General features: G+C 41.1%; 1 protein-coding gene across 4 annotated transcripts in view; it reads right to left on the minus strand.

Moving 5' to 3' along the window:
- STAG1 (STAG1 cohesin complex component) overlaps nucleotides 1–14360 on the minus strand; it is a 166991-nt gene that overhangs the window by 132248 nt on the left and 20383 nt on the right. The window contains exon 1 of one of the 4 annotated variants that reach the window (XM_041718274.2): nucleotides 1462–5761. The exons of the other annotated variants lie outside the window; for them this stretch is intronic. The gene's annotated coding sequence lies outside the window, so the exon portion shown is untranslated. Of the gene's footprint in view, nucleotides 1–1461; nucleotides 5762–14360 lie in introns of those variants that run through there. 4 annotated transcript variants of the gene reach the window in all.

Genomic DNA, 14360 nt, shown 5'->3' on the forward strand with positions numbered 1-14360 from the left:
TTGCCTTCAATTGCAGTTGTCTTCTCAGCTGCACCAACACACAGAACTGACTCTACAGGCAAAACAGCTGTTGCTGCTTCCTCTCACCAAATGCTTTTAGCCTAGACAGGTCCTGCCCAGTCAGCCAGAAAAATCATCTGAAGTGTCACATCACAGCACGCGAAATTATTCTGTGCTGCTCGACATTCCAAACACAAGACCTCACACTGAAAGGCTGCACAAATCCCTTCTTCCAGAGCTGGGAATAAAATCCTTACGTGACAAAAACATCCGAGCCATACCACCACACTTCTATACTTAGTTTTCTGTCTCTAAAAATGTGTGAGCTGCCAAAACCAATCAGTTTTTCTATATCTTCTGCTACCATTTCCAGAAGGTAGCAGCTAATTCCTGTACTGTGCAGGTCTGTGCTAAGGCACTGACACCAAGATCACACAGAAAAGCTGATACAATCCTTTAACCATGGCTATAGTCGTATAATTAATTTAAATGTCACACAGCACTCAGACAATTGTTTGATCTCTAGTGTTTAGTCCAATAGGTCTTAAATATATTTTCATATACTGTTTTCTTCTAACACCCAGGATGCTAATACTAAAAATACTAATCAATGCTTCATGTAAGCAATTGCCTATAGATCTGGCTTGCTCAAGAACAGAAATGTTATAATTTCAATTGGTAATTATAATTTTTTTTAAAATAAGCATAAATTTTATGGACCGAGCATATGAAAACAAGCTTGCTTTCCCTTTGTTATTCTTACAGACTCTTCAGACATAAGTGCTTCTTCCTCTGTGGACACTCTTGAGAAATTTAACCTGATTTTATGCAGCACTGAGCATTCATAACTATTGCTGAGATCACCGGGGGCTACGGGCACTCCATCACTCATAGGGCAAATAATTATGGGCTGATTGCAGAAGACTGAGAGTTAAGGCACTGAGTTCTAATGTTAGTCCAATATCTGGATGATTAAGGTCTAAATTAACGACTTGCTCCTTCCCATCTGTCCATTAGGATAACAGCAGCTACCTACCAGCCTCAGGCCTACCTGCTCTGAACACAAAATACACAAAACAAAAAGGGTTCTACTAAGTTACTTGTGTCCTCAAGCTGTGAGACTGAATAGATGGACCCTTGAAGCCTTCTGCTTCTCTGCACTTGTATTTCCAAAGCTTAGGAGTCTTGAGAAGATAAACTCAATTGTCGTTTTACGATAATACAAGAGTATTGAGAATCATAAAAAAACACCATAGAACAAGTTTTAAGTTGAGAGAGAATTTGCTTATTGCAGAAACTGAGGAGTCATCTTCCAAACAAAAGACTGAAAAATCAATAAAAACTTGCAAAAGACTGAATAATGAAAGGGACAATATAAGAGTGAGTTATCAAGATAATTTAAGTTATCAAGGTAATTAAATGTTCCCCCCAAAAGGACAATTCTGATCAGCTGATGCTTACTCAGCTCACTAAAATGACCAAAAGCTTCTTGAGGTTTGATTTTTCTTCTTGCACAGTTGATTTCACTGGGCCAAGCCAGTGTTCCAGGAGGCTCTAACACACCTGTGCCCAGGAAATCAACAGGAGGGTACAACTGGACACAGACAAGACTGAAGAGGATGACTTCTGTTCTCATATGTAAAAACTGCTGCAAAAGCAATGGAGAGGGACCATAAAGTTTCTCCTCAGTGGGAACACACAAGCAATGGGTTTTATTGAAGCAAGGAAAACTCAGGTAAGACACATACAAACCAGGTAAGGACCAGTGAAGCTCTCCAACAGTTTGCTCAATCAAATGTGAATTACCCACCACTGAATGTTTTTGCTTTTCTCAAGTAGATTGGTCATGTTTGTCAGCTGCAACAGGCAAAGTCTGTGATGAAAGCTTATTCTGAGGAGCTTGAAACAGCTGGGAAAAAACAGACAAGGCTTTTGGGACACAGCCTGCTTTGGGTCTGAAAACATGGCACAAGCAGAGCTGTGCCTGCTGGAGAGAAAAGCTGGGGACTAGGCCAAATCTCCACACCCTTTCTTACCCCCATCTCTTCTAAAGTTTCTGGGACCTTTACCTTCAACCAAATATGTGTGACGATAATTAAAACTGAATACAGTGATTAAAATCACACTCAAGCACTGCACCGAGTGCTCATTCCCAGAAAATAATCCACATCTAGAGGAAGGCAAGAATCCCTGGTAGAGTCAGAAACGTAGAGGGCCACAGAGGCTGTAGATATTTGTCTCTGTGCAGCACAGAGCACAGCAGGCCAGGAGCTCACACTGTCTGCAGGCACACCAGAAGAACCATTAATAGATTTTTATGCTACCTCAGAAAAGTGTTTACTCATCTGTAATTTTTCTCAGCAGTGGACATCTGGTGTTCTATTATTCATTGTATCTGGAAAATTGCCAACAATAAAACCAATTTTCACAAAAAGGAAGCAAAGACTGACATGCAGAATGCTGGAATAAAGAGAAAAGACTCCCAGAATGGTTCATGTTTTTGTTCTCTTTGTCTTTTCTTTTCTCCTCATATGGGGGACTCTGAGTAGAAAAGCCAAAAGGAACTGCGGAACATTTTTTCCAGATTATAAAAGAAAACAAGCATTGTGAATTCACATATAAATTAAAACTCTGAAATTACTGATGCTGGTACTCATTTGAACGTATGGGGGAAGTGCACAAAGGCTAGATGAAAATAAGGTCACTAAAATACTAACTTAGCAGCTAAGAGAAGGGATATTTAATGGTTAATGTAGAGACTTGTATGTATCAAGTAGAAGAAAATGTAGTACCACTTGAATGTGTAATAGTGCACCAATTTGCTGATAGGCACCTATAATACTCTCCTCAAAAGAACACAAATGTATAATGGTTCTTCAAAGGAAGGTGGTGGTGTTGAGGACTTTGTTAAAGCATTCCCACCACCAAAAACTGATCCTTCAGGAAGCCAACATCTCAGACTCTGACCTTTGAAGGAACAGCTCCATCAATTCCTTCGTTGCCAGACCTGTCAAGACCCACAGCCTTGCAAAGATGTCCTGATCCAAGACCCTCAACAGCAAAGACTTCTGGGCACGATCTCAGAGTGACTGAGGCACTGAAAGCCTCGCCTCAGTATTCCCATCTGCTCCAGAGATAAGCCTTACAAAGTTTTAGGCTAAGAGTATTTCAATGCTATCAGTTCAGGAACTGGAAGATCCTGGTGCACCAGTTTTTCAGAGTCTGGGGAATTCAGCAATGCTCCAATGACAAAACCCCATGATTCCTGTACTACTGCCTAACAACAGGTTGGAGGCTCAGCTTAACCCTCAACCTGATACAGTTAATTGGCATCTGTTCCACTACAGCTCCTTATTCACTCAAATATCATCCTTTTGTGTACATGAGGGTATTTGGATTTTTCAAATTAAGTACTTCATGTTTCAAGCTGCTCGGAAGTGATGGTGCATTTTAAAAAGGGATTAATAAATATCCAGTAAGTATTTTATAAGGACCATAATGCTATCCCCTCTGCAGTGAGGCAGTCCAAACACCCTTGTTTTTAGTAATCATTTTTACTAGCATTAAGTGGACAGGGGTTCCACTGATGATATTCATTTAAGCAGGAATAAATTTCAACTGGAAATACAAGAGCCATTTTTCCTCCATTGTTAATTATTTTTAGCCCAAGAAACTCTGTAAATTATTTTTCTAAAATCCCATTTGCTTTAGCATATAAGAGACATTTCAAAAGAGGTCATGGTACCACAGATTTTTTGACTCTTGATTCTCGACATTCTGTGGGACAATCAACAGAGCACATGGATGTACCACAGAGAGGGAATAATTTCCATCTTTTTCCCATATCCACTAGTCAAAGAACCTAAATTATAAACACCTGAGAAGCTTCTCCTAAATAAGAGTTTGTTAAAACTGAACAACAGTCAAAAAAAAAAAGGAGCAGAGGTGGGCCATAAAAGATTAGGTTATCAAAAAAAGATTATACATATCAATAGAAAAGTTACAGAATCAACCTCTACTTCCCAACTTCAACAACTTCTTGACAAAATTCAACCTGATATCAAACCAGACACCCTCCACCTATATCTTGTACCAGAACAATCCCTCTTCTGAACCAATCCACAACTTGCAGCATTTCAGGGAAAAAACACACCCAAGCCCTAAATCCCACCATGTCCTAGACATCAAAGAAAAAGCTGCAAGTAATCTCAAATCCTGTCACTAGCAAAACAAGCAGGCAACTCTAACTTGGTTCTTCTTCATTAAAATTTTCTTCAATTTCTCCTCCCAGTAAATGAATCAACAGTATTATCTACCAAGAATTTTCCTATGTGTGCCCCAAGACCAAGAGGCTGTGCAGGTTGTTAATCCAAGGAGACCAGGTGGAAAAAAAACCCCATCAGAACATGTTAAAGTATTCCCCTCTTCACTATTCTGAGTTGGTTACAAGACAAACTACACAATTCAAATCATCCCTCCATTAAACCATCAATGATACCACAAACTCACTAAGTCAGATCATCAGTTTCCCACTGACCACATTTTGCCTTAGGAACTCAAAGAACAATAACTCCATTGTCCACATGCTGCTACATAGTCCAAATCCATCTTAACCTGATGTTGCTCCAGTCTAAAGGCAGTGGACAAGACTCAAACAGTCTGAAATCCTCACAGGCTTATTACTTCAACAAAGATTATAAAGGTCAAACCAAGCCTTCTCTTCTGAAACATTTAGGTGACATGTATTTTTCCTCTGAAAACACATACTCTTTCAAAGCCATCCAATGTGTGACACCAAACACCTCTATCAGACCATTCCCAAAGCCTACACTGAGACTGGTTTCCTGTCCACCAGGCCAACACCTCCTGTCACAAAGCCAACAACGTGAAACTCAAACAAGCCATAAAGTGGAGGCAGTGCCCCAAGAGCCTGGGTGCGTGCTGTGAGCACTCAGCACTGCACTGAGCCAAGAGAACCTTCCCAAAGACTCCCTCACACTAAAACCTACCAGCATTGCTGAACAAACCTCACCAATGGTACATCCTCCATCAGTACACATGGCACAGCTTCCAACCTGTAGCAGCAGTACAGTCAAATCCTTCACTGAAACAGCATACATTAAAAAATTTCTTCTCGTCTGTCTTAAAACAACCTGACCACCACAACAAAGTTGTGAGGAAAAGCACATTTTTTTCAATGGACACACACAACCATGCTGGAGCTAGAAATAAAAAGCCTTGCAAGCATGTTTCCCAGGTGACCTCATACTGCAACCAAAATTCAAATCTAAATCCACAGGCTAACACAATTCTCCAAAGCCCAATGACTTCTCCAGCACTACACAGGTGAACAGCAAAAGGATGAGCAGCAAACAAGGAAATTACTATTTGCCAGAAGAACACTTCCCACAACAAAACCATTCCACTCCTAAGTTCTCACTCCTGATCCAAAACACTTAAGAGAGGTGTACGCTGGAAAATAAAGATTCACATTCATTTTAAGTAATTGACTCAAAAGGGAAAGTGACTTTATCCCACATTAGTTTTCTCCATCCCTATAACTTATCTCTCTGCACCACAGGCAATACTTCCCCACACCTCAGCAGAGCTCACAGCTTTCTACCTGTACTGAGCTTCAGGATTGTGGCTTTATTTCAACCTAAAGCAGTGTAATCCAGGAGCTTGCCTACTTTTTCACAGCAATGTCAATCAACCTAAAAAATACATTACCTGTACCTACAAGCCTTTCCTAATTGAGACTGAGACATAAGGGGAAAAAAAAGAATCCAAGGACTCAAGAAGTAAAATGCAAGCTAAAATAGGGATGGCTACCCACCGACATTTCCTAATGACCTCCCTAACAAAGAAATTATTAAGAAATTGGAACTAAGTTATTATCAAGTACTATGTACAACTGGCAACAACTTTGCAATAGGCCAAAAAGCAAATAGCAGTAGGGAAAAGACAAATTAGTGCCTGGGGAAAATATTTATTTTAGCTCAGTAAGTAATCCTGAAAAAAAGTTTATCATTCAGAAATTAATTTTGGTTAGTAAAAAACCCTAGGAAGACTAGTTAGCGGAGGGCAAAACTGCTTGCTCTTTGTTATTTAAAAATGTCTTGTGTAGCACAATAAACACATTAAAAGGGAAACTTTCTCAGGGAAAAAAAATGTTTGAAAAAACCCTCAATATCTCTTCCATTGCTTTTTCATTGTTCCAGATACAGGAATGATGAGTGCGCAGATGGAAGATAATGATCACACTGCATAGAACCAGTTGAGAGGCCAGTTCCAAACTGGACAATCTGACAAACCAAACAAACATTATCAGAAATACAAGGAGGAGAGGCAAGAACACAAAAAACAGTGCATGACCTGGACAAGAAGATAATTCAGTTTCCTTTCTTAAGGACTTCACATCCATCCAGGCTGTTTGCCCTCCATCTCCTGACAATTTCCAGCTGTGCTGCCAAACACCGACAGGCCTGACAGAAGGACAGGTACCTCAAAAGGGCATTTTTGAAAGGAGGCACTGGCGAGCCCAGTGCTCTGGCACAGGTGGAGCAGGGGACCAGGACCTGCAGGGCTGCTTTTGTCTTGTTTATCAGACACACAGCACAGAGCCCACATGCCCTGCCCAGCCCAGGGCAGGTGCAGAGGTGATGCTGTAATGGAGGTGTAGAGCACAAGGACACAGGTGAACTGTGATTTACTGCAGTGCAGCATCACCAAAACATGCTTTGCTAACTGCACTGACCACACAACTGCTGATTTCCCACCTTCTTCCTCACTTCCCTTTGAGCATTTTCCCTCTTGACAAAATACTTTACTTTGAAGGCATGGTGGCAACTCAAACTTCAAAGCTATCACTAATTTACTTGGACACTCTAAATTGCAAACACTGATGATTTCTTTTATAACTGTATCTTGTATTGCTTACAGAAATACAGGAACACTTCTTTTTATTTCTGAAGAGTTATTTGACAAGCAGATGATAAAAACTGGAATTAGTGTGACAGCGTCTGAGCAAGCATCATTCATTTCTGTGCTCCTAACTTCAAAGCCTAGCCAAAAATACTTTTTCCTGGTAACACTGACAGCAGTCCTTCCCCCTAGACAAGGAAGAATTTTTTGATCTGGGAAGTATTTACTCAAACAATTCATTGGACTAATGCAGCAGTTTTCAGCCTAATGAAATAGCTTAGATAAAGCTTAGCCAAAATAGACCACTTAAAAAGAGACACAAGATCTTGCCTCCCCTTGGAAAGGCTGCCAGCAGATGAAGGCTGCTCCATGGCGTTGGTAATGATGCTACCAACAGTTTCAGTATGAACTGTAGAGTACTTTATTTTTCTAAAGACACCCAAACAGAGAGGAAACCCTGTGGTACTGGAAAACTGGAACATGGGCCTTGCCAGCAACCTACACCTGTTATCCTCCCATAGCAAATAATTAGGGTACCAAACCTCTTCCCCACCTGATCCCCAAAGACAGCTAACCTTGACTGTGAATTGAGGAAAGAATCCAAGGATTAAACACCAGAAGAAATCAGAGGAGCTGCAGTGCACTAACAAGTAGCAGGCTAACAGATGAAACCAAGAGCCACAAACCAACATCTCTGAGGGTCCCAAGAACAGGAAAAAAGTGGGATCTGGAGGCTACCCTGAAACAATCAAAACTTGTTTACAAATGTGCTGGGAGCTTAGACGTATCTGCTGGTTTGTGCCTGTGCAAAGCCAAAGCTCCATTCAGGATAGAGTGGTGAAGTTAAGGCCAGCATTCAGAGCAGAGTCTTCAACATCTGGAATTTAAGAACTGCTACTCACAGAATTCTCTGCTAAGCTACAGTGATGGTCTCCAACGGTACCAACCTCCTGCTTACACACAGACAGTCTTACAAATCTCTTCCCTGGGAACAACAGACTAAGAAAAAAAGAAAAATTAACAGGTGAGAAAAGAAAACCTTGTGCCTAGAAGAGAATCATCTTCTACCATCAAATATAAGATGCTGAAAATAGAAAGCACACAATACTCTCAGCTATGGAAAAGAGAAGCTGAGGCTCTCTAGTGAGGGGGAGAAACTCCAGCAGCTGATCCACACAAGAAGATATTTCCCCCTGTAACACTTCTTAGCTTTTGTTTTTGCAGAGAAGTGAACAGACCACACAGCTTTAAATGTTGAAGAACTTGCAAATCTTTCTTCTGCACTTCAGAAAAACAAGCAGAGGACTTTCAGTATCTTACACGGCTACATAAAATGAAAATACATCCAGCAACTGATATTTGAAACTGTCAGGCTGTAAGAGCAAGAGTGAGAATATTTTGAAGCATTTCCTTAAACAGATTCTCAATTCCTATGAGATTCTCAAGAGAAAATGCTAGCTAAAAATTGTAACCCCCAGGAGTTAACTAAGGGAACATTTCCTCTAGGAACAATCCTTATAGAAAATACAAGGAAGACACAAGTTTTCACTTCTCTTGTACCTGGCCCTACCTCCATTTCCCTACAAATTATTGAAATAAATGTAAACATTAATCTATAAGTATTGCCTTCACCCTTGAGGCAAAGTTAGAGCAAGCTTTTCCAGAGCACACAGTATACACAAGTATATTTAATATAGCATTCAGCAATCATTTGAATACTTAAAAAGTATCAAGGAAGTTTTTTATCCAGGGGTTATAGCAACACATAGCACTTCCCCAAATCAAGTTCTCAAAACAGAGAACATGGCTACGAATCAAAGAATAATAATAATAAACCAAACCAACATGGAACAGATTTTTTTTTTTCAATAAGGTTTTGGGATTGAGTTTCATACAATGGTTGAACCAATCTGATTAGTTGCTGCTGTTTAAAATACAATCCCTGCTTTTTCCTCCTGCTCCTGACCACATGTTCCTACTCCTTTTTTGTTGTTTTTTTTTTTTTAACAGCAAACTAGTGAATGGAGACACAGGGGACACTGGAAAAGAAGAGAAGGGAGGAAGCAGATCCAGTCCTCCTGCCCTCCCTGCTCCCATCCAGGCAGCACAGCAATTCTACCATATTGATTAAATTGAAAATGCAGCACAGCTTCTTCATGGCTTTTGTAGAACAAAAGAGGCAACACATAACAAAGTCCACATTAAACATTCCACACTATAAATAACCTGAGAACAAAATCTATTAGATTACAGTATCATAGTACACTTCCTACATGTTACATTTTCATTTATCACCATCTAGAATGTGTTCCCACAAGTCATTAATTTTCTATTCTCTTAAGGCAGTGTTAATTCAAGACTCAAAATAATGGTTTAGCTATAGGTTGATCACTTTTTTTAAAAGAGCTATATAAATGCTCTCTAAATAGAGCAGTAAAAATTTAAAAGTAAAGAAAAACCCGGGAGACACCATTAGACAACTATTTCAGAGGAAAACACAAATGCAAAGCGTTTGGGATAGAGTCCTCTGCACAGCAATTTTAGCTAAGTTTCAGAGCAAAACAAAAAGCAGAGTCAGTAGGAAGTAACATCTGAATGAATGTCTGGGAATGCCAGTCACTGCTATCCACTGCCCTGAACATCAGGTACCATGGCTCCTCCCTCCTGTGGCTGTACTGGCACTTGGCTTTCTGCCCATTTGCACAATCCAGGAAATCATCTAGCAATTTTAAAAACTGTTTTCCAGTTGTTTGTATTTGGATCAGCTCCCTGAACTTGCTCATCCCTTTTTTGCATGAGCACAGGACCAGGGCTAGGGAAGAGACAGGAACAACCAGGAGAGAACAGGACCAGGAGATCTGCATTGGCCTAAACTGCTCTGGAAATGCACTGTACCTTCCTGAAAGATCTTACAAAGAGAAGGAAACCCACCCCCCCCCAATTTCTAAAAATTCCAGAGTATACCACACATGTACTTCAAAAATAGGTGTTAATGCTCAATAAATACAACACATTGCTTTTGGATCAACTGAGTATGGATTCCTCTCCTAAACAAACTCTTAAGATGTCAGAGAAAAAGCAGAGTCAGATTAAGGCCATTTGGAGGCGTTTTAATAATCTTTGCATAAATAGAAAGAAAGCATCTAATTATAGCAGATGATAGCCAGTTTCTTGCCAATACATGTGATATCCTAAGTAAGCATTTTCTCCACAAAATTCTCTTAGGCTGTTTTGAGGGGAGAGGACAGGGAGGGGGGAAGGGCTACCTTCTTTCTGACTCTCCCATTTCTCATTTTTCTACCAGTATTAGTCTGCATTAACAGCCAAATCATACACACACACTCACACAACACCGCCAGTGACCTACTAGAAAGTTGCTATAGCAACGACTGCTTTCAGAAATACACGTTGTGCATTTTAAGTGCCATCATAGTGTAACTCATCTGTCAATTAATAACCATGGCTCACAGGAACACATGACATACTCAAAAAAAATTAACAAATAAACACAGAGGCTTTATGTCCACAAAAGAAAGCACTGGGAAACCCAGTGTGGGCTTAGACTCACTACCAATGGAAAAAAAGGAACAAATGACACATATTTAGCACCAAGATGTAACTCTAATATTCCTATTTAAGTGCATGTAATTCATGAAGTGTGAAAACTTCAGTTCTGTCTTAAAGAGGGAAATCATTCATAGATATCATTAAATGTCTAATTTAAGCAAGTCCAACTTAATAATAAAATAATCTGTGGGAACATACAGAAAACATAATTTAAGTTTGTCACACGTTTTGAGTGAAATCTCTAATAAGAAGCAATGGATTTGAAAACACATCGAGTAACCAAAAAACTGAGTATCTACTTTCAGCCTCAGTAGACTTCATGAAATCCTTGGCCAGGTTATTTCTAATTAGCCATCAGACTAAGCCTGTGACATTGTCCCTTTCTCTGGAAGCAGGTGTCCACCAGTTTTTGGTGATAAGTGTTAGATACAAAACATAAACACAGAAAAGAAATGAACATCTAAAATGTCAGTTATTCACAGAGAGAAAATGTCAAGAAAATTCAACTAGCACAATTAGAAACTCAAAATACTCCAGTACTACCCACAGCAGCTCATTTCTGTTGTTTCCTCTCACAGCCCTGGCTTACACCAGCAGGTGATGTTCAAGTCAATGATACAGCAGTCAAGTGCATGCCCTAAGTTCCAGTTCTTCACCTGGCTCAGCTATGGCACCTGTGCTGTCCATGGACTGTCACTCTGACCAGCGGAAGGTCAGTGCACTGCTAACTGCAGAATATTCTCTGTACAGAACATAAAGCTGATGTGTGAGCTTTGCAGAGACACTGGATCACCAGGGGCTGTCTGCATCAATGACATGGTGAGAAAGCCTGCAGAGCTTCCAAGCTTCAATGTGACCTTGAAAAGTGTTTCAATTTCCTTTCTCATATCCTCTAAATCCAGTTCAAATCATTCCCTCACACAACAAAGATAAACATCGCTTTCCTGTAATATTTTCTTGTTTGAGATTAATATCAAGCTCTCAGAGCACCCAGCCTTTGACAATATGCTGGTATTGATGCCAGCTGAAATCCTCCTGGGTATCAGAAAATAGAGTAAGAGGCCATGCTGGTTTCAACTGGGGTAGAGTTAATTTCCTTCCCAGGGGCTGCTACGGGGCTGTGCTGAACACAGGTTGATGATGGCGAGATGTTTCTGTTCTTGCTGAGCTCACACAGAGCCAGGGTCTTTCCTGCCCCTCCTAGGGCAATGTGAGCAGGGGCTGAGGGTGCCTGGGAGGGGACACAGATGACCTAAACCAACCCAAGGGATATTTCAGACCACTTGACATCATGAATAGTATATGAATCGGAGGGAAGAGGGAGGAAGGGGGGACATTTGGAGTGATGGCATTTGTCTCCCAAGTCACTGTTATGGGTGCTGGGCCCTGGAGGTGCAGCACACCTGCCTGCCTGTGGGAGAGCTGAAGAAATTCCTTGGCTTCCCTTGCTTGTATGTGCAGCTTTTGCTTTCCCTGTTCAACTGAACCTCTCTCAACCCATGAGTTGTCCAGCTTTTACTCTTCCATTTCTCTCTCCGACCCCGCTGGTGGAGGAACAAGCAAATGTGAGAGCCTGGTGGCTGGAAGGGACAGAAATCCTGCCCAAACCTCTGCATGACCTCAGGGAGCAGCTCAGTCCAAGTGAACTCCACCAAAAACCTTGGCCTGGTTATGTGTGTGCAGCAATTCCTGCAGGGACATTCCACTTATCCTGGACTTCACAGGGAGGACTTTTTAAAAAACTGCATCACAACTAATCCTTTTAGCTTGGTTAACAAAGACCACCTCTGACAGTCTGATTCTTATACATACATAAAACATATTGTAAGAGAGCTGTGAGATGCACATCGCCCCGGGGCAGCGAGGCCCAGAGTCACAGTACAGGGGCAATTCCAGCTCCCTGCATCTGGCTGACACTTCACAGGACCTAAGCAGGCAGAGGCAAAACCAACCAATATTTAATTTCTAGTTATGGTTGATGTAATGCTCTGAGAAGTCTTTGAACAGCAAAAAAAAAAAACCCCTGCCTTAAAATCTCCTTTCTCACATCAAGATGGAAGAACTTATTTGCTCCTACCTGTGGACAGCTGGCAGCAGTCATGAGGCAGAGGGCAAGTTAAAAACTACTGTAAATACAACAATGAAGTTTATCTTAATCTTTCCAGTGAAATACCAACAGGCATAGCTCTCCAGGTTTTATAATAGGAATCTTAAAACTGTAATTTTTTTTTTTTTAATCCAGATTTTGGCTCATCACAGTTTCATGAATCAAACCTTTAAATAATTCAGAACAGCAAGATAGCCTAATCTTCAAAGTTATTACAAAGCTGTGCCATTTTCTGGCTAATTTTTTTAAACACATCTACAATAATAACACCACCACACAGGGCAGAAGAAAGACCTGTACTTCTACTGAGGCCAAAAGCCTAGTCACAAGACAAATGCATGTGTGTAGCCATACCCCCCAGAACACTCCCAAAATCCATATATTCCCAACTGTTTGTATTTACATACATTAGATTTTGCATCAGTATTCTCTTTTTAGGTGATACTTTTTATCCCCTAATACTATAAGTATATGGGAGTCCCTTCTTATTCAAAAATGTAGTTATATCTCACCCTGGCAAACCCCTCTGACAATAAACAATGCAGGCCAGCTTTCACTACCACCTACATTCAGTACTGCAGTTGCTCTTGTCTTTCCAAACCTACCCCTCCCCTCTGGACCTTTCCCTTTATTCAGGACAAAATCCCTACTTGTCTTAACATCCACCCTGGTATCTCGAGGCACCAGATGAAGCTCACAGGGCAATGGCTCCTCAGCAGTCAGAATGCCATGGCCATCCCTCACATCTCCAGCCACACAGCCAGGCCACGCTGGAATCAGCTTTCCAGCTTCTCCTTTGCATTTTCAGGAGGGTGGTGCCTCTCACAGACCCAGTGTGAGAACCCTGATCATGCAGAGTCAGACTCAAGCAGTTTCCTCTCCTCCTCTTTCCATGACTGTGGCTCAAGGACTGCAGATTCAGCCAGAGCTGGGACACCTCCCTGTCAGGGACCATCATCCCTCTCTGATTCTTATCCTTCACTGATCCAAAGGAAGGTTCCATCCTGCCCTGTCCTAACCCTCCCTTGTTCTTTGAGTCTGTGCCCCTCTTTAGATTCCTGTCTCCAAGGTTAAGTATGCCAGCAAACCCCTCTAAATAACTACTTCTCTGCTTGGGACTCAGATACTTCATATCTTTTCCTGGGCCTCTTCTAAGAAACATTTCCAGTTGAAAAATAAAACACTCACAATTTTACAATACAGTCCCCTGAAACATTAAGTGCTGCAGACTGCACTGGCAAGAGCACAAAGCGTGGCAAACAAGGGCAGAAGGATGGAGGGAAGCTCGATGCACCTTCCAGCAGCAGCCCATGGTGAGTTCTGAGGTCACAGTTTAACTGGATTCTTACCAACCTCCCAGAACATCCCCCCACAAATCACCTGCTGACTACCAGACCACCTTCAGGTCCATCATTTCTGGGGATCTTCTGATCCTGAAGATGTACCTTTTACATTTTATCCTGTACACTGCTGCTGTCTCACTGTTAGGAGGAGATACAGCCTTGGCCTTCACATAAACAAGATATGTTACAAAATCCCACTGTCTCTTTCTGCATAATTTGCCATTGCAATTAAACATTGGAGCTGTGACACTTATCACTGAAAATTCATGTGGTCCTTAGGCTTCCACTTTTTCTTCAGATGGAAGTCAAAAGGCCACATTGATGTCAGCTTTGCTATCAGGCTTGCAAGAACATAACAATTTCTTATTAAATGAATACATTAGGACTAACATGAAAAATTGATGGTTTAAATTACTCCT

This window comes from Taeniopygia guttata, chromosome 9 (assembly GCF_048771995.1).
Source record: "Taeniopygia guttata chromosome 9, bTaeGut7.mat, whole genome shotgun sequence".
Taxonomy (NCBI): domain Eukaryota; kingdom Metazoa; phylum Chordata; class Aves; order Passeriformes; family Estrildidae; genus Taeniopygia; species Taeniopygia guttata.